A 19789-nucleotide genomic window follows, 5' to 3' on the forward strand; every position below is an offset into this window, starting at 1 on the left:
TTCTCTTTGAAGAGTTGTTTAGTTGGGAAATCAGGTTTTCTAGTTACAGGAAATCTTTTTTTCCCTCCTGTGTATGTTGCAGTAGAATCCCCTTGAGCACTATAATTATTTTAATTAAAATTCAAGTTGTCTGTATCCTCCAGTAGCTCCCTCTTTCTGGGGGTGTGTCTGTTTCTTCTGGGCGATCCTCCTTGTGTGTTGCTGAGACTCTTGGAAGGGGTTATTACTCTTTGTAGGCTCTGGGGACCTGGGTCTGGTGGATCCCTGGTGGTGCTGGCAGGTCTGCTGTGGTGGGAGAGAAGGCAGCTCTTTGCCTGTCCAGAGTAGACGCCGCGTGACCTTCCCTTTGCTTGTGTGCTCTGGGACTGGCAGCTCCACCTCCTGTGTAGCTGCTGCTTTGCTCCTGGAGCCTGGGAATCCAGGCAGAGCACTCAGGGTGGGGCTGGTTTTCCTCCAGGGCCCACAGGTCTCCCCAAGCCAGCCTTACCTGAGGCCTTTAGCTCTAAGAACCTCATCCCGAGGCTGTGAAGCTGGCCCCTCCAGCTTGAGAGTGAGGAAGCCTTACATGCCACCTCTCCACTGGGAGCCACGCTGTGTGCACCCAGCCACTTCTCCTTCTCAGTGATAGAGAGACCAAACGGGGGCAAGTGGAGCATGAGGGGTGATGTTGGGGTCAACTGTCTTGACTCAGATACGTGAAAGGCTTGATCTCAAGGAAAAGAGTAAACATTGACAGGGCAGCACTCTTATTTAAATTACTTTATTTCATACTTAGGTAGAAGTATTGTTATCCCCATTATACAAATGACACGGTTGTTGGGAGATTAAGAAACTTGGTAAGTGTTAGTGGTGGCATCAGGAATCGAACCAGGTGTGCTTTGGTCAGACTCTCATGCACTTTTGCAGCCACCCATGTTTCTGTTAGGAAAGAGGCCTGGAGGCCTGCCTGCCATACAGTAAGCACTTGGTGCTAGCTGTTCTTGTCTGGTAGGACTCTAACCACCTCACAATTATACACCGGTGGGCAGCCTGGAAGAAAATGACAGAGTGATGTGTGCTTTACAAAGACTTGATCTTGTAGCTGCTGGGATGAGACAAGGCTCCATTAAAAGCAGAAGTCTCCCTAACAAACCTGGCTCTGGAACATCAAGTTCAATGGCCACATAAGCTGTTGCTCAAAGCTACCATATTATTGGCAGAGAGTCACATGTGTTCTACCTGACAAATATGTCTCATGAGACATCTTAAAATGTTGCTGGCTGGGCACTGTGGCTCATGCCTATAATCCCAGTGCTTTGCAAGGCCAAGGAAGAAGGACTGCTTGAGCCAAGGAGTTTGAGACCAACCTGGGCAACATAGCGAGACTCCATCTCTACAAAAAATGTTAAAAATTAGCCAGGAGTGATGGCATGTACCTGAAGTCCTACCTACATGGGAGGCTGAGGCAGGAGGATCGCTTGAGCCCAGGAGTGTGAAGCTAGACTCAAAGGCAAAGTCCCCTCCCCCAACAGTGAGCTCTTAGCACCACCGCAGTCCAGCTTCAGTGACAGAGCAAGACCCTGTCTATAAAAAAAAAAGTTAAAATGTCGCTATCGCTATCATTAAAAGTTTTGTTTTGGTCTTTAGAGATAGATTCTCACTTTCTACCTGGAGAACTGTTCCTGGACCTTCCTTGAGGGTGGCGAGGAGAGGCATTAGGCCACGTGGACTTCTGTGGGCCTGCTTAGGCAGTGAACTCCCAGGCTCACTCCCTCTAGGGTGATGACGGATGTCGGTTTCATTTAGAATCAACTCATATGGAATCTGTAGCTCACAAGAAATGTGGTCACAGAATATGCTTAGTAATGCTTGGCATGCTCATTTTTAAAAATTTTTTTTAAGGAAAGACTGGAAAAAAAGGCAAAATTGCCTTCCCTCCCACTCCCCAACACCCACCACTTCCTGGCAGTGGCTTTGGCATCTGGGGCTGCTGCTGTCTTACAGTATAAGGCAGTTCAGGAGCCCTTGCCCTCTCCCTCCCCACAGCTCCCGTTCCTATCCAGAGCCCATCCAGCTCTCCAAGGCCGGCAGCCTTATCTCTCCCAGGTCGTGCCTGGGATTAGGGGATGTTAGCACCCCCGTTTTCTCTCAGTTTGCCAGCAGGTGTGTTATGTGGGGAAGTGAGCATCACCCCTGCCTATGTTGCTGGGGCACCTCCAAGACCACATGCAGGAGAAAACCGACCCCAGGAAAGGAAGCCCAGTGACTATAGGTCAGCGAATGTGGCCAGAGGCCTGAGGGCTCTGATGCGGAGAAAGCCCAGGCAGCAGAAACCCTAAAAAATTATGAAGGGTAAAAAAACCTGATTACTTATTGAGGCCAGTGTGTTTTCAATGTTTCTTTAATCCTCTGGAAGTCAGAGGTGAGTGAAAATTTCGTACAAGAATTATTTTTTCCTTCTGGGTCTTGCCGCCTTTTGAACTTGGCATAGGACAAGGATCTGCCTGAGGGTCCTTTCTCTGATCTTTCCTTAGCGCTGTTTGCTATTCACGCTTCTCCCTTGCCCCAAGCAACAGGCAAGATCAGGCCCTCATGTGACAAGTCAGGAGTTCCCCATGAGAAGAGCTACCTCAGCAGGGATGAGCAGTCACAGAGCACATGCTGCCTGCTGGAGGTTGTGTTACACATGTGCGCATGTGCTGGCCAGCTGTGAGCATCACCTGTGTCCAGTGTGCATTGTCTGTGCCCCACAGCAGGTGAAGGGTGGGGCCAGGATGTGCTCCTGTGACCCAAAAGAGCCTGTGACCTGGGTGCCAAGGCCAGCATCCTTAACTCCCACCATGCTGCTCTCCTAATGGTGAATGCAGCCCAGTTCCTGTCCTGATAGTCTGCATAGGGCCATCCCTTCTGGTAAATGTTAGGTATCAGGTGGGAGGGACAGTGAACGAGGAAGGATACTTTCTAGGTAACTGTAGATAATATGTGTGTTTCTCAGGGTGGTGATAGAATCTCATGGGCTTTAGTATCTAGGCTTGAATTCTGATGTTAGTTTGTAGCTGTATGTCCTCTGAGTCAGTTTTCTCATTTATAAAATAGAGAAACTTCAACCTGACTTACTGCAAGTTGGTTGTGAACATTGAGTTGTGCAGCCTTTTTGTTAGAGATGGGATCTTGAGATGTTGCCCAGCCTAGAGTACAGTGGCTATTCATAAGGGCAGTTATAGCACACTACAGCCTACAACTTCTGGCCTTGCATAATCCACCCACCTCAGCCTCCCAGTAGCTAGGACTGCTGGCACATGCCACTGTGTCCAACATAAATGGTGCAGCATTTATAAAACCTCTTTCTTAGTATCTAGCGCATGAGAAGTACTCAATAAGTGTTGGTACATCTCCTGCTATTGTTCATTTGTGACCACGCAGTGGATGGTGAAGCACACAGGTTTTAAGTCTTTACTGAGCACCCATTATGTCTCAAGCACTGTTTGGGGCTCTTAGAATAATACATCAGTGAACCAAACAGATTCTGGCCCACATGAAGCACCCATTCTAGGGGGTGACAGACAATAAGCAGTGACCCAGTAAGCAGATGGCCTGTTAGAAAGGAAGTGTTGTGGGAGAAAGGAACAGTAGACACACTTAGGAGCAGGGCAGTAAGGCGTCAATTGCAGAATTAAATAGGATGGGCAGGCCTGATTCAGAAGCTGAGATTTGAGCAAAGACTTCCAGGTGGTGAAGGAGTTGGCCCAGTGCATTTCTGGGAAGTGGCGATCCCTCCCATCCAGGTGAGGCACCTGGCAGTGTTAGGCTGGAGGTGGGAGTGTGCCTGGTGGGCAAGGGGCCGAGGAAGGAGGTCAGAGAGCACAGGGTGGAGGCGGGGCACAGAGGGCCTTGCAGGCCATGGGAAGAACTGGCTTGCACTTTGAATAAAAGCGGAGCCTTTGGCAGATTTTTAGCAAAGGGATAACAAAGTTTTAGAGAGATGCTGTGAGTGCCAGGTGGAGAACAGACCCTAAGAGGACAGGTGTGGGATCTGGCTCCTGCCATAACCTGGCAAGAGATGGTGGAGGCGGTGAGATGCATTCAGATTCCTGATGTGTTTTGAAGCTAGGACCAGCTGGCTGCTCCGATGGATTGCGTGTTTCAACCATGGGAACCGAGTGTTGGAAGGATCTCCGGGAACGTGGGCAGGAGAAATAGGCGTCATTTTGTGAGTTTGGGTTGAGTATCATGTGCCCTCAGCAGCGTCCTCCGAACTACAGGGATCCTTCAGTCACTTGACCCTGTACCCACTGCACATTAGTATTCCTGTGGTCGCAACTGGCGATGGTGGGAGCAGCTCTGGTAGCAGATGTTTGAGAGAGGACCACAGAAGGCCGGCTCTGCACTGTCCGTGATGGCTGAGTTCAGGGGTGTCAAGGAGATGACATGTACCTCCTTTCACCTATACATTAAACATGTGAGTAACCAGACCCAGGGGAGGGCTCTGGAAGAGGGCGGAGCCACGGTGAGGGGTTAGCTCTGCAGGTAGCCCCCTCCTGCAGGGATCAGCTTCCCCAGGAAATCCCTGGCCTGGGTCTCCTGCTCTGAGCAGTCGGCTCTGTGAGAGAACGGGCTCCCTGAGAAGAAATCAAGTGTCTGTCAGCAAAATGGGGGGCTGTTCTCATGGAGTAGGGTTGCCAGACACAATACAGGATCCTGGTAAAATTTAGATTTCAGATTCTCAATAAGCGTTCAGCTTAAGCTTACTGGTCATATCACATAGGCTGTACTTAACATTTGAAAAAATTACGTGTTGTTTATTTGAAATCCACATTGCACTAGATATCCTACATTAATTTGCCAACTCAGGCTACTGTCTTGGTGTGTTCTTGCTTGCTAATGAGCTGCACCTAAGACTTAGCTGGCTTCTTAGTAACCTGTGAGGGTTGCCAAGAAACAAGACTTTGAAAGGGCCATTGAATTTTGTCGGGAAAAGGTTCTGCTGGGCTCCTGGGTCCCTCTCTCCCTGTTGTCGGAGCCTGGCCCCAAGCTCATTGGAGCCTTCTGCATCCAGCCCTTCTGCTTCTGTTTCAGACCAGCTGCTCCAGGGACTCCATGCTGGTCCGTGGCTGGGTTTTGAATCTTACCGGATGTGGCAGCGCAGGCCCTGAGGGAGGCGGTGCTGAGGACTGAGGGCAGTGCACTGATGCTCAAGGTCTGCAGTCCCTAAAACCCTGTTCTGGGACCTGTGGGGTGGGGTCATGCCAGGAGCCCAGAGGCCTTGCGTGGGCCCTCCCTACTGAGGGCTTATGGTCTGGTCTGCTGGGAAGATGGCCTTGCCTGAGACCCCTGTTTCTAGTTCTGTCCTGAGCATCTAGTCTGCTAAACAGCACCTGCCATCTGTCACGGGCTGAATTGTGTCCACCCCAAATTCATTTCAAAATGTGACTTTTGGAGACAAGGTCTTCAAAGAGGGTAACTCAGGTAAAATGAAGTCGTATGGGTGGACCCCAATCCAATCTGATTGGTGTCCCAGTAAGAAGAGATGAGGCACAGACATATGGGGGAGCCCATGTGAACACAGGGAGAGAAGACGGCCCTGTGCAGGCCAGGAGGGAGGCCTCAGCAGGAACCAAGCCTGCCAGCACCTTGACTTCGCACCTCCTGCCTCCAGCACTGTGAGATAATAGTTCTGCTGTTTAAGCCAGCGTTCTGTGTGGTACTCTGTTATGGTAGCTCAGCAAACTGATGTACTGTCCTGCAAGATGAGACGTGAAAGTCTAGACGGGAAAGCAAGGCAAGGAGGCTGGATTCTGGGGGTTCAGATGGAGCAGTCTCAGCTCTGTGCTGCTCAGCCTTTTGCCAACTGGGACTGTCTCAGGGTCCCATGGGAGTTCCTGCGTGCCAGATGTGCCATGTTGGACCGGAAGGTAACCCATTACAGCTGGCCTTGTAGATCTGTGAGAGGGGAATGACTCCTTCTCCAGCGCACAGCCGTCAGTTGGGCGGTGATGGCTCCTGAGCAAGAGGAGCCTGTGTGCCCTTGTAGGGGATGCTGCCCCCAAAGCCAGCTCTGTGCTCTCACGTAGGGCTGGATTCTTCCTGGCAGCATGCTGTGGTTAAGCTCTAGAGAAGGCAAGGCATGTAAGGACAATGTCATCTGGTTCAGAAGATCTGGGACTGCTGATCTTCCTTGATGAGGTCTAACTTCGCTGTGTGTTTGAGCTGTAACATGTCTCTAAAAGAGGTCACCATCTTAAGTCACAGCCCCACGATTTTTGCATCTGTGTATTCCCAGGCATTCCTTGAGGAGATTTGGGGAAAAATACCCCAGAGCTATTTTTGTGGCAGTGACATCTTTGGGTAATTAAGATCATTTTTATATCATTGTTCTTAGGTATGAACTTGATAAATATTCTTAAATCTCCTCTGTTGCTTGGATTAATCTGCCATTTAAAGATTCATCTTTATAAAAATGTCACTTTAAAATGTCAAAAACTAGGAATTAGAAGACTGGGTAGATTTAAGGAAACGAGCGAAGCATGATTCTGGATTATTGGTTTTGTTATGCTTTAGAATGTCAAATTATAAAAGTTTTACTTTTGCTACTGGAATGGTATGGTGGTATTTTTGCTTTGAATTCCATAGTTAGGGAGACAACTGGAAAATGTAGCCAGTGAGGTGAGCAGAACCAGGGTAGTAATTCCACGTGATAAGTCAGTACAGCTTGCAAGGTGGGCATCCAGATTTCTGAGTGGGAACAGTGGGAAGGAATTCATCCAGAGTGGCCGGGGTGACGGTGTGGTGTGAGCATGCAGGTGTGTGTGCGGGTAGACCATGAGAGGCCTCAGCAGAATTTTGATTCCCAGCTCTTGGAATCCAATCACAGAGAGCTGAGGATCTGGCATAAAGCAAGATGAATTCTCTCTCCAGTGGCACTAATGCCCCTCCCAGCCGTCTTTAGAAAGGACCCCTGGGGGGGGTGACTCCAACCCCTAGAAAGGGCCCACAGGTGTGGGACATTTCCAGGAGTGCTGTGATTTCCAGCATGATTTTAAATGTGAGACGGCATTTCACATAGCGCCTTGCCAACACGCTTGTCACACTCATTGGTCTGATCCGCACACATCCCGTGGGGAAGGTGTCTCCCCACCAGTGTATGTGCCTGATTTTAAGTGCAAGAACATGGAGGCTTTGAGAGCAGAGTGGCCTCCCAGGCTCTCATGTCAGTACACAGTGTTTCAGGAGGACACTACAGTTTTGTAACTCCACAGCCCAGACCCTTCCTGTGATGCCCCCATGTGTGCCATCCTCAAGGCCACCTCAGGATAGGTGCATCTCTGGGTTAAGTGTGGTCTCATCTTCAGTAGCTCGTGGTCCATTCAAGATGAATCGGGGGCACCAAAATGCTCCTTAGCTGCCAAGGGGACTGGAAGGAGAACCTGAGAAGATGGGTGGGTGGAGGGGGGCCCTGGCTGCAGAAGTAGGGGAAATTGAAGGGTAGGAGGATAGAGAGTGAAGGGGAGGAGGCTGGGGGTGGAGAAGAACGGTGGCAGTAAAAGGGAGGAGCTTGAGGATGGGGAGGAGCATGGGGTGCAAAGGGGGAGGAGGGTGAAGAGAGTAACTTAAAGATAGGTAGTAGAGGGGAAGGAGTGTGGGGAATAAAGGGTGGAGTGTAGGGGTAAAAGGGAGGAGTGGGGGGTAAAAGGGAAGACAGTGAAAGGTGGAGCAGAAGGGGGAGCAGAAAGAGAAGCAAAAAGAGGATAGAGAGTAAAGTGGAGCTTGAGGTTGGGGAGGAGGGTGAGAGGTAAAAGGGAGGAGCTCAGGGATAGGGAGAAGCATGAGGAGAGGAGGGGAGGAGGGTAGAAGTGACAGGAGCTTGGGGATGGGGAGAAGCATGAGGGGAGGAGGGTGGGAGTGAGGAGCTGGGGATGGGGAGGAAAGTGAGGGGAGGAGGGTGGGAGTGAGGAGCTCGGGGATGGGGAGGAAGGTGAGGAGAGAAGGGAGGAGGGTGGGAATGAGAGGAACTTGGGGATGGGTGAGGAGAGGATGGAGGGTGGAAGTGAGGAGAGGATGATGGGGAGGAGTGTGAGGAGAGGATGATGGGGAGGAGTGAGAGGAGAGGAGGGGAGGAGGGTGGGAGTGAGAGGAGCTGGGGGATGGGGAGGAGTGTGAAGAGTGGAGAGGAGGAGGATGGGAGTGAGAGGAGCTGGGGGATCGGGAGGATCATGAGAAGCACAGCAGGAGAAACTTGGAGGACCCTGGCTAGCTGTGGGGATGAGCAGCACAGGGAAAGGTTTGAGGGGAGGCAGTGGGGTGTGGACAGCAAGAGAGGAGCACCATCATCAGTGCTGGACAGTGAGCAGGTCTTAGGAGCAGGCTCCCCCTCCTCACACTTGCCACTCCTGTAGTGCAATAGAATAGGGCAGAGTCAGAGTTGGTCCCTGTGGAGGTTTTTGGGGAAATAAAACAGTTCTTGAGGGTACTGGGCAACATTTACCTAGCATGCTTGGTGCTGGTCCTCAGGCCTGCGACAGGAGGGAGCGCCCTCCCATGCCCTGTGGGATGAACCCATGCAGGAGTGGCGGATCTCCAGGGAGATACAGTAGGCCTGGTTTGTTGAATATGGGTGCGGGATGTGGGACGGTGTTCTCTGAGGAGCCACAGGTAGAATTTAGATAAAAGAAGTCCTTGTTTCTGTGAGAATCGTAGCCCAGTCAGAGGCCGGACGAGCCAGAAGAGCCAGTGAGCTGGAAGCCTGCGGAGGACGCCAGCCCGGGGCGGGTATGGCAGACTCAGGGGCCGGGAGCCAGTGAGGGAGATGCCCTTGCAGAGCCACCTGTTTCTAAGCCGGCTGTGACTGGCACCTGGGCCTGTTATCTTCTTTTCTGAGCTCCTTCTGAGGCTGTTAGAGCCGACGCTGCCTTTGGGTGGAAGCCTCTGGCAGCAGAGACCCTCCTGTATCCTGTGAGAATCTGTGAGCCACCTCCTTAAGGGTAGGGTGGGGAGTGTCCGAGGGTGAGCCTCCTGGAGTCTGCCTCCTCTCCTCGTCCTCTCATCCCGGGGTCTCCTGTGATCACTGGCCCCAGCACAGCATGCCCTCCCCCTCCTCTTTCCCTCCTCTTCTGTTTTTCCTCCCTCCTCCTCTTCCTTCCCCCTTACCTAACTCTTCCTGATTCCTTCCTTTTCCTCTTCTCCTTTCCCTTGGCTTCCCTGTTTCCTTCCTCCTCCCCTCTCCCCCTTCCCCTTCTCTTTCCTTTTTCCTTCCTCCTCTCCTTCCTCCTCCCCTTCCCTCTTCCTTCCTCTTCTTTCCTCTCCTTCCTCCACCTTCCCTTTCCTTTCCCTTCTTATTCCCCTTTCCTCCCTCCTCTTCCTCCTTCCCCTTCCTATTCCCCTCCTCTTTTCCTTCCTTTCTCCCTCTATCCCCATTTCTTTTTCCCTCATTCCCCCCCAACTCTCTCCCTTTCCTCCCCTTCCTCTACCTCTCCCTCCAATTCCTCTTCCCTCGAAGCTGGGCTTGGAGAGCTGTCTCTCGCTGCTGCTCCAGGCTCTGGGGCTGAGCCCAATGGCATCTGGTGTGCTGTCAGCCAGGCCTGCCTTCAGGCCGGTGGGCTGAACTTCCTCTATCTCAGCCCCTGCTTCCCAGGCCAGGGAGCAAAGCGCTGAGGGGCTTGCATTTCCATCGTGGGGTGGACCCTGAGGTCCTCACGGGGGATCTCCTTGGGTGAGAGCAGGCTGCTGCCGAGGAGCGGGCATGGAACACAGTTTTGGTGGTGGGAAGGACATGCTTCCAAGAGGCCCCAGGAGGAGGACTGGCAGGTGGAGGCCTCAGTGTTCCAAAGCAGCTGCCCTCCCAGGGCTCTTGCGAGCCGGAGATAAAATCACAAAGCTTGGGTGCTTTGTAACTCAGCTTTGGAGGGGAGAAGAGCTGCCTGGGATGAAGTGACATCTGAAGCCTTCCTGTCAAGCAGGCCTGTCATCCAAGCCTGGGACTCATCAGCTGGGCCTCAGGCGCTGGCCTTCCTCAGCTTGACTCTCACCCAGTGGGCTGGAAGGAGGGGAGACCCAGAGACACGTGGGCACAGGCGTCCTCTTATCCTGGAGGTGTGCCCCTGCGGGGCTGTGGGTCAGTGCTGATCCCCAAGGGATGCCTGACTTTTCCCACGCCTCTCAGGGCAGCCCCTGTGTGGGATGCAGCCAGGAAGCACTGAGGTTATCCAAAGCTGGTGGCAGCTGGGGATCAGCCCCATGACACATGACCAAGGCAAAAAATCAAAGCAAGTAGGATTTTCATTTGGAGATCTGATAGTGAAGCTTCACAGTCCTAGGAAGCCTCAGTCCAGCCTTTTCCTATAAAAAGTTCATTTCATCTCTGTGCCTTTCTAACCACATCATTAAAATGAGCAAACACCCAGCAGGATGCCTGTGTCTGGCTCCCTTTAGGGGAGAAGGGCAGCTTGGCCCCCTTCTCTGGGGCAGGCTCGGGCTGCTGCTGAGCATGGAAGAGAGACATGCAGTGAAGATCAGTGCCAGGCGTTTGGGGCTGCTTAGTAATTATAAAGCCTCTGCTATTTATTGGCTACTGGAAATGGTGAGGAAGACGTTTATTTCTCTGGAAATAACACATTTTTGTAAGTGCATCAAAATACAGTAGGAGCTGTTTTATAGATGACCAAATACAGCTCTCTCTCTTCTTACCTCACGGTTTGGTCTTAGAAATTGTTTTACTACAGGAAGCAAAATCTTATCACTGAGGTCTTAAGGTGTGAGGAGGATAGAGAGGAGGAGGAGGGAGAGGGGTGAGGAGAGAAGGTTTAATTTGACATTGCATTGTGTGTTATACTTTTCCCTGATTCTGGGAAATTCACACATAAGGTGCACCTTAGCATATACTGTTTTACAAAGATGCAATTTGAGAAATTCTCTATCCATAAAAACCTCTATTACATCCCTGCAGGGAAGGAGAGAGCAAACTCATATTTTTTCCCAGGGAAGAAAATCAGGGGGCCAAATCAGAAAATCGCTAAGCTATAGTCCCATATGCAATTTCTGAATCTTTCCTGAATGTTTTGATGACCAAAAAGAGGGTGAGTCGGGACCACGTCACAGGCCCTTGGAGATGTTACCATGAAGTCCCTATCTGCTTTGTTCCAGATGTCAGTGATGGTGACAAGCTGATAGCAGCTCCCTCCCGCCCCGCCCCCTACACTCAGGCAAACTGTCCTGCCTTGGCGACATGCCCTGGTGCTTTCCTTGGACTGAGCTCAGTCACTATGACCAGTCAGTATGAAACGGAGGTGGATTTAAAAAAAAAAAAGCAATGAGCCTGAGTGTGGTCACTCACACCTGTAATCCCAGCATTTTGGGAGGCCAAGGCAGGCAGATCACTTGAAGTCAGGAGTTTGAGACCCGCCTGGCCAACATAGCGAAACGCCATCTCTAGTAAAAATACAAAAATTAGCTGGGTGTGGTGTGATCCCAGCTACTCAGGAGGCTGAGACAGGAGAATCATTTGAACCGGGGAGGCAGAGGTTGCAGTGAGCTGAGATCACGCCACTGCACTCTTAGCCTTCTTTTGAGACTTAATCTCAGGAAAAAAAAAAACCTGGCAATGAGCCTCTACTAAAACACACACCCAACAAGTGGGCTTCTGGAGATGTCCCAGCAGGCCTTCCCTGGCCCGGTGATTCTGAGCTGCAGGAGCAAGCCAGGCTCCCTGGAGTGGGCAGATAGGGATGGGCAGGGCGTGGAGATGCTGCAGATGTTCTGATACCACCTCCACCCTCTGGGTGAGATACCAACCTTAGACTTGAGTTTGCCCTCACCCTTTGAAAGCCCACTGGGAAAGACCACCAGTAATGCAGCTATTGCCAAACAAATAAAGGCTGATTTCGATTGCTGCAGACAAAGAGGATGCACCCCAGAAGAGGGGTGGGATGTTTAGGTGAGTAAGGTGAGAGAGGCTGGGAGGAGCCAAGAATGGGGTTTGGGCTCTGCTGGTGATTCTAAGGAGGGTGCGAGGAAGCTGAGGCCAGTTCTGACTGAAGGCTGTGTAGACCCAAGGGAATAGGTGGGTGAGAGAGCATCTGGGTCCCTTTCATCTTGGAAGATAGAGGCTCACCATGGAACTGGGTTGGCAGCAGTAAAGAAGCAGTGGCCACCCACTTAACGGTGGGCACAGCCAGAGGTGTTGAGTTGGTCACCCACTTAACGGTGGGCACAGCCAGAGGTGTTGAGTTGGTCACCCACTTATGGTGGGTAGAGCCACGGGTGTTGAGTTGTCCTTCTGGTTGCAGGGTTCCCCTCTCTGCGGTGTCCCGTCAAGTCACGTAGCAGCCCCGCCTGATGATTGGTGCATTCTAGGGCCTATCCCAGTCTAACTGTCAGCCTCTAATTCCCGAGCTGTGTTCTGTTTTCTCATCCTCCCACCTTCTGGCTGTGTGTTTCAGACAAGTCACTTATCTTCTGGGCCTTGGTTTTCTCCTTTATAAAAGGGAGCGGGGTGAGGATGATACCTTTTCTGCCCTAGGCAGTGTCATTTTGGGACAGGGTAGTGTCCTCAGGTCCCATCCCAGATCATTGCAGATTCCACTCTTCCACCTCCTACACCACCTGTACGTTCTAAATCGTGTGTGGATTGAGTTGCTGTTGACCAGTTGGCATCAGGCTAAACTTCATTTTAATGAAACATTTACTAATTGGATTTTTCAACCTCCTTTTTATATTATGGAGTTAATGCAGCTTTACTGTGGGCTTGAACACTTCCACAGCTCTTGTAAACTTTACTTTCTGGGTCCTGTGCCCACAGTGTCTAAGGAGTAGAAAAGGCCTGTTTCTCTGCTGAGACATCCTGAAGGCTGTGAGGTCTTACAAGTCCAGGGATAAGGTTTGGGTGTCCTAGGAGCCCTCCACATTCTATGGAAAGTTTTACATATACACGTGCATGTATGTTTATAAGAAAAATGTCATCACTTGCGTAGAACCTCCAGGGGTTTTGCATCATAGCAGAGATTTGCATCGAAGCCTTGTGAGACATGGAGCTTGAGGGAAGATGGTCAGTGGGAGGGCTAGGCCCACACACCTTGTCTCCTTCCAGCAGCAATCTGAGCCCAAGGCAGTCTTCTCAGTCTTCCTCCTAGTCTTCCCAGGGCACTGGGGCCAGAGGTGGGTATAGGAGAGAGCCCACTCGACAAGAGGGCCCCCATGGCTCCTGACTTTTCCTGTCTCCAGCCCAGGAGGCCCCTCCTCCTTTCCCCATTTCTGTGGCCTGAGTCAACCAGGACCTAAGACACTAGCAGCTCCTCTGCTGCTTTTCAGGGTCATGGCCACCCTGAGAGGTAACACACGTGGCTCCCAAAGAAAGCAGCTCCCAGCCTCACTCTCTCTGAAGTTCATTCTTGGGCATTTAAAAATGTGGCCAACAAGGGGAAGTGGCGGCGGTTGTCATGTGCAGCCCGGAGAATGATTCAGTGCACACTGGAGTGAGGGAGCGGGGCTCATCCCACTCAAGCCCCATCGCCACTTGGCTTGAAGGAGGCAAGGGTTCTGCTCTCAGCCTGGTTGGAAGTTCATGCGCCCTGGCTGGCAAACGTGTCCATTCTTATCCTTTCCAAGCCACCTTCTGTGTCAAATCTCCCTAAGTCCATGATCTTGTAAAACTACAGTTACCGTCTTGGCCATCCTCAGGCATAGCCCTTCAGTGGCTCTCCATTGCAGTAGAGCAGGGATGCACATTTCAGCTTTGGGCCAATGTGAATTGGTCGGGGAAGCTGCTGGAAGCAATAGAGAGAGCTCCACACCGAGTTCCTTACAGCGTCGGGGACAGTAGGGAGCAGCCCCTCCGTGGCATGCATTTGCTCTCGTCAGTCTATGTCAAAATACACAGCCCCTCCTTTGCTGCCACATCTCTCCATGTAACTTCCCCTCCAATTATGTAACCCTACGGCCAATTCCTGAAAATGTTCTTCACCATCTGATCTGCTTGGCCAATACCTCATTCCCTTTTGGAATGCAATTGCAGGCTTGAGCCCTACCCTAGGAGCTTGTCGAAACATTCACAGTGAAGGTGTTGGACACTTCAGGCTTAAAAGTGATGATGAAGGTGCCACTGGGACCATGGCTATTCCACTTCTTTCCTGGGGGCTGTGGACTTCCCTGACCCAATTAACCACCCTTCTGCAAGCCATGGCCTCTCTGTGTCTCTGAATAGGTGGGTTGCAGAGGACAGAGCCCAGCCAGGTACCTGCCAAGAATCAAGGTGAGTCTCTTTTTTTCCCACCAGGCCCTGATTCAGTCACCTGACCTAAGCGCTGGCCGAGCCTCCTGCAGGCCTGGCCTCCTGGCTGCTGGGTATGCACACAGACAGCTCAGTGAGACCACAGGCGCTTCCCCAAGCCCACGGGCTGTTTGGGGCCACCTTGTATTCTGCCCACTTTGTCCTTTATTCTGATTCTAAATCTAAACCATGCTGACTCCTTAATAAGAAATTGAATCAGGGTCAAGAGAGAAAGGTACTATCAGTAAGCCTAATTTATTATTGGCTCAGAAATAATGAATCCTGGAAATGAGGTTATGAGGAAGGCCATTTAGAAACATGAAAAGCTTTAAAGCACATCTCTTGTTATGTCTCTGCCTGATTGCCATTTAGAAAGTTAAAATTTTATGTAAGTGACACTCTCCATACCACTTTCTATCTGCTAGACTATAAGGCTTATCAAAAAGAAGTGCTTCCAGCTCCATGCTCTAAAACAATCTAGCATCTAAAAATAGAAGGAAATGGGGAATGCTCCTTTTCAGAGCTCAGCGAGGCTCTTCGGGGCCACTAAAGTGGCAGGGACACATCGTCTCAGTTTGGAGACATTAGGTTAGGAGCTTGAACTCACTTCCACAAGCAGTGCTATTTATGTGGGTGGAAGGAGGAAGAGGGCGATGATGCACGTATTCCCCTAGTTCAGGCTTCCTTTTCCAAAATCCTTTCCTGCCATTGAAACACAGCCCAGTGCTGGGCAGAACACCATGTCTGAAATCAGGGCTATGTTTATAACACCTTTCAAAGCGATAATGTCTGGTAGATAGAGATGTCTTACCAAATCAAGAAGAAAACTGACAGTCACCTCCAAGGCAAAACCAATTTGTTTAATCCAAACAAAAGGCCAATCAGTAAATGAATTTATGTTTAACCACACTAATACTCAGATAAGTTAGCTAATGGTGATGAAGTACTGTTTCTTTCTTTTTCTTTTTTTTAATTGCATTTTAGGTTTGGGGTACATGTGAAGAACATGCAAGATAGTTGCATAGGTACACATGTGGCAGTGTGATTTGCTGCCTTTCTCCCCTTCACCTATATCTGGCATTTTTCCCCATGCTATCTCTCCCCAACTCCCACCCTGCACTGTCCCTCCCCTATTCCCCCCAACAGACCCCAGTGTGTAGTGTCCCCCTCCCTGTGTCCATGTGTTCTCATTGTTCAACACCCACCTATGAGTGAGAACATGCGGTATTTCATTTTCTGTTCTTTTGTCAGTTTGCTGAGAATGATGGTCTCCAGCTTCATCCATGTCCCTACAAAGGACACGAACTCATCATTTTTGATGGCTACATAATATTCGATGGTGTATATGTGCCACATTTTCCCTGTCCAGTCTATCATCGATGGGCATTTGGGTTGGTTCCAGGTCTTTGCTATTGTAAACAGTGCTGCAATAAACATTCACATGCATATGTCCTTATGGTAGAATGATTTATAATCCTCTGGATATATACCCAGTAATGGGATTGCTGGGTCAAATGGAATTTCTATTTCTGAAGTACTGTTTCTTTCTATCAAACTATCAAAGATTGTTAGAGTCAAATAACTGCTAGTATTTGTATAGAAAATGGGTGCTCCCACTACTGACAAGAGTGAAATTTGTCAACTTCTGTCACCTCTCTTAAGAGCATCTTCTGCTAATGTGCTCTAGGCAGATTACCAGACAGGGAAACAGAGACATTTGGTATAAGAATACACATCACAGTACTAACTAGAAAAGTGAAACTTGTATATTCACACATAAGAGGATGGTTGTCTAAATTTTAGTGCTTTTTTTTTTTTTTTGAGATAAGGTCTTGCTCTGTCACACAGGCTGGAGTGCAGTAGCACAATCATAGCTCATTACTGCCTCAACCTCCTAGGCTGAAGCTGGGACTACAGGCATGTACCACCACACCTGCCTAATTTTTTATAGAGATGGGGTCTCACTTTGTTGCCCCGGTCAGTCTCAAAGTCCTGAGCTCAAGCAGTCCTCCAGCCTTGGCCTCCCAAAGTGCTGGGACTGTAGGCATGAGCCACTGTGTGTAGCCATAGCACATTTATAACATGGAATATTCAGTAGGCTTTAAACTCTAAAGTGCATACAAGTCACTGGGGAGTTTGTTAAAATGCTGATTTAGATTCAGCAGGGCTAGAGTGGGGCCTTGGAATCTGCATGTCCAGCAAGCTCCCAGGTGATGCTGCTGCTCTGGGGACCACACTGAGCACAGTGAGGATGGAGAGGAGATGTGTGTTTACTAACAAAGCACTGTGTACTCTGTGATGTTAAATGGGGGCAAAATCAGGTTATGAAAAAGAGGGCCAGGCGCGGTGGCTCACGCCTATAATCCCAGCACTTTGGGAGGCTGAGGTGGGTGGATTGCCTGAGGTCAGGTGTTCGAGACCAGCCTGGCCAGCATAGTGAAACCCCGTCTCTACTGAAAATACAAAAAAAATTAGCTGGGCGTGGTGGCATGTGCTTACTTCCTAGTAGTAATCCCAGCTACTAGGAAGGCTGAAGGAGGAGAATCACTTGAACCCAGGAGGCAAAGGTTGCAGTGAGCCAAGATAGCACCATTGCACTCCAGCCCCTGCACCACAAGAGCAAAACTCCCCCATCTCAAACAAAAGCGGTGGGGTGGGGGGTGGGGGGGTGGGGGGGGTGGGGGGTGGGGGCAAAAGTCCAGCTCGTCTTTAAATGTAAAATATACACGCACTCTTCTTCATTTTATCTGGACAGATATTTACCAAAATACAAACAGCATATAGTTCAGAGTGGTGGGGATTTGTGGTATTTTCCTTTTCCTTATTTGTGTTTTCTAATTTTCCCTACAGTAAATGAGTCACCTTTGTGTGCTCTAAAGGGGGTTGAGGCAGATATCAGCCTTGACTCAGCACAGCTGCGACACCTGGTGCCCATCCAGACAGGCTGTTCTTACCTTGCCTTCATTTCAGTGGAATCTCAGATGTGGGTCCTTCTCTAAAATCCTTTTTGCGTTAGGAAGGGAGGTGGAAGTACTTTAAGGGCTTATTTCATTTTTCCTGTCACATAAAAGCTCTGGGTCTGGCTCTTTAAAATACTGCTCAAAATTCTCCCTTAAAAAATAAGGCAATTACTTGCCAATCCCCCACTGTAGGAAGGAAACCTTGTAATTACCAAGCATCTGTCTCTGGATTCAAAGTCAAGGCCCCACAGCCAGAAGACACTGTGATTCAGCAAACAAGAGGACAGAGTGAGTTATGGGGAAGTCTACATTGAAATCCTAAAATAACATGCGTGCAAGACTGAAATTTCAGCCCTAATGTTGGGCGTGAATGTATCATAAGAGGGAAAAAAAACCACCTCTTCCATGTGGCAAGCTGGGCTGACTGGCAAAATAAAAGGCAGCAATTTTAACTGTCACCTTCGCTGAAAGCAAAGTTGAGTTCAATGATTAAAAACGTATTTACTTGAATAGTCCCGTAACCAGGGTCCTTGCTACAGCTCCAGGAAAAGTGAACGAACCATAGCAGCTCAAAAGTCAGCAGGCCCTGGACCAACACCAGTATTTCTGGAAACAGCTTTTGAGAGCAATGGTTAGGCACTCCTAAAAGGAGGAAAGGAGGTAGAGAAGGGAACTCATAGTTAAGGAAGCACCTGGCTGCAGAGAATTGTGTTCAGGACTTTAACACACTGTTGCTTATGATCACAATACCCATTTATAGGTGAGAAGACCGAGGCGAGTCAAACACACCTAGCGCTCTTGTTCTGCTCCTCACTGCCTGTGTGGCCTTGCATGAGTTCCTTCTATCCTCTAGGTTTTGTTTATTTGTAAAATATGGATAATAAAACTGCCTCCCCTACTCCCACAGGGAACTGAGGGCACCTTTGGCTGCTGTCCAGCGTGTGCCCAGCACACTGTGGGTGCTCAGCAGGTAGGAAGTTCCATTAGGAGGGATCATATCTTGCCCAAGGATACCTCGTTCAGCCTCACGTGCCAGGGGCAGAATTTGAACCTGGCTTGGTCTCTGCCCAGAGCCCCTCTCGCTGCACTGTGCTGTACCTGCTGGCCAAGTTTCCACACAAACATCCCTCAGATCCCCTCTCCCTTCCCTTGCAGTCAAAACGTAAGTTTCACCCAGTGATCCAGAGTCAGAACACTGAAAGTATTGGCAAATGTTCCCTCTTTTTACTACTCTGGTTTCTTGTGTTTGTTAACGTGACATTCAGTAGTACTTTTAAATTTAACTAAATGATTGAAATACATATAGCATCCAATACTTCCCCAGTTGCTCCAACCCTCTTTGCAAAAAGTATTCCCCCAAAGAAATCATAATCTTTCTGTCTGTGCAGAAAACCAGCTTGTTTTAAGTCAGGAAGCTTTTCGACTGTGCTTGGACAGACGGGACAAGCACACTGTTTCTCCGGGTTCCACCATCACTGTTGCTTATCCCTGAAGTGACAGGGGATGACCAAGCCGGATCTGCTGTCTTCAGCTGGGCTTCTCTCACCACCAGCTTCGTCCCCCTCCTCTGCTCACCCTGCCCGCCCACACAGCCTTGTCCAAAGGCATCCGCACAGTGTGTCTTTTGCTGAAACAGGTTTTGTTTGGGAAATAGAGACAAGAGCCAGGCAAAGCTCGTGGGCCTCAGGCCCCTTCAGAACCCAGTGCTCCTGGTGCTGTCTGTGCTGCTCTCCAGACAGCATTGGGGCATTGGGAGTCACTCTAGAGACTGTGGGGTCAGCATGGTGGCTCACACATGTAGTCCCAGCACATTGGAAAGCTGAGAGAATGGGATTGGGTGGGAGGATCACTTGAGCCCGGGAGTTCAAGACCAGCCTGGGCAACATAGTGAGACCCTGTCTCTACGAAAAATACGAACAACTTAAAAATAAGCCAGGCTTGGTGGTGCACCTAGACTGCAGTAAGAGGATTGCCTGAGCCCAGGAGTTTGAGGTTGCAGTGATGTGTGTTCACACTTCTGCACTCCAGCCTGGGAGACAGAGTGAGACCCTGTCTAAAAAAAAATTTTTTTTTTTGAGACGGAGTTTCACTGTTGTTACCCAGACTGGAGTGCAATGGCATGATCTCGGCTCACTGCAACCTCCGCCTTCTGGGTTCAAGCAATTCTCCTGCCTCAGCCTCCTGAGTAGCTGGGACTATAGGCACACACCACCATGCCCAGCTAATTTTTGTATTTTTAGTTGAGATGGGGTTTCACCTTGTTGACCAGGATGGTCTCAATCTCTTGACCTTGTGATCCACCTGCCTCGGCCTCCCAAAGTGCTGGGATTATAGGCCTGAGCCACTGCGCCCGGCTAAAAATTTTTTTTTAAAAATTGCTGGGAATGGTAACCTGTAATCCCAGCACTTTGGGGTGCCAATTGCTTGAGCTCAGTAGTTCAAGACCAGCCCTGGCAACATAGCAAGACCCCATCTCTATAAAAAATTCTTTATAAAATTAGCTGGGCTATGGTGGCACATGCTTGTGGTCCCAGCTACTCTGGAGGCTGAAGTGGGAGGATCGCTTGAGCCTAGGTCAAGGTTGCAGTGAGCT

The 19789-nt window shown here is 49.9% G+C and overlaps 1 protein-coding gene and 1 long non-coding RNA gene across 3 annotated transcripts in view; both read left to right on the top strand.

Moving 5' to 3' along the window:
- PGBD5 (piggyBac transposable element derived 5) overlaps positions 1 to 19789 on the top strand; it is a 97415-nt gene that overhangs the window by 17240 nt on the left and 60386 nt on the right. The gene's annotated exons all lie outside the window — the stretch shown is intronic.
- LOC144580364 (uncharacterized) lies at positions 5018 to 15618 on the top strand. The gene is made up of 3 exons (XR_013529756.1): positions 5018 to 5176; positions 14171 to 14218; positions 15488 to 15618. It is a non-coding gene; the product is annotated as an uncharacterized LOC144580364 (long non-coding RNA).

The sequence above is a fragment of the Callithrix jacchus genome, chromosome 19 (assembly GCF_049354715.1).
Source record: "Callithrix jacchus isolate 240 chromosome 19, calJac240_pri, whole genome shotgun sequence".
Classification (NCBI taxonomy): Eukaryota; Metazoa; Chordata; class Mammalia; order Primates; family Cebidae; genus Callithrix; species Callithrix jacchus.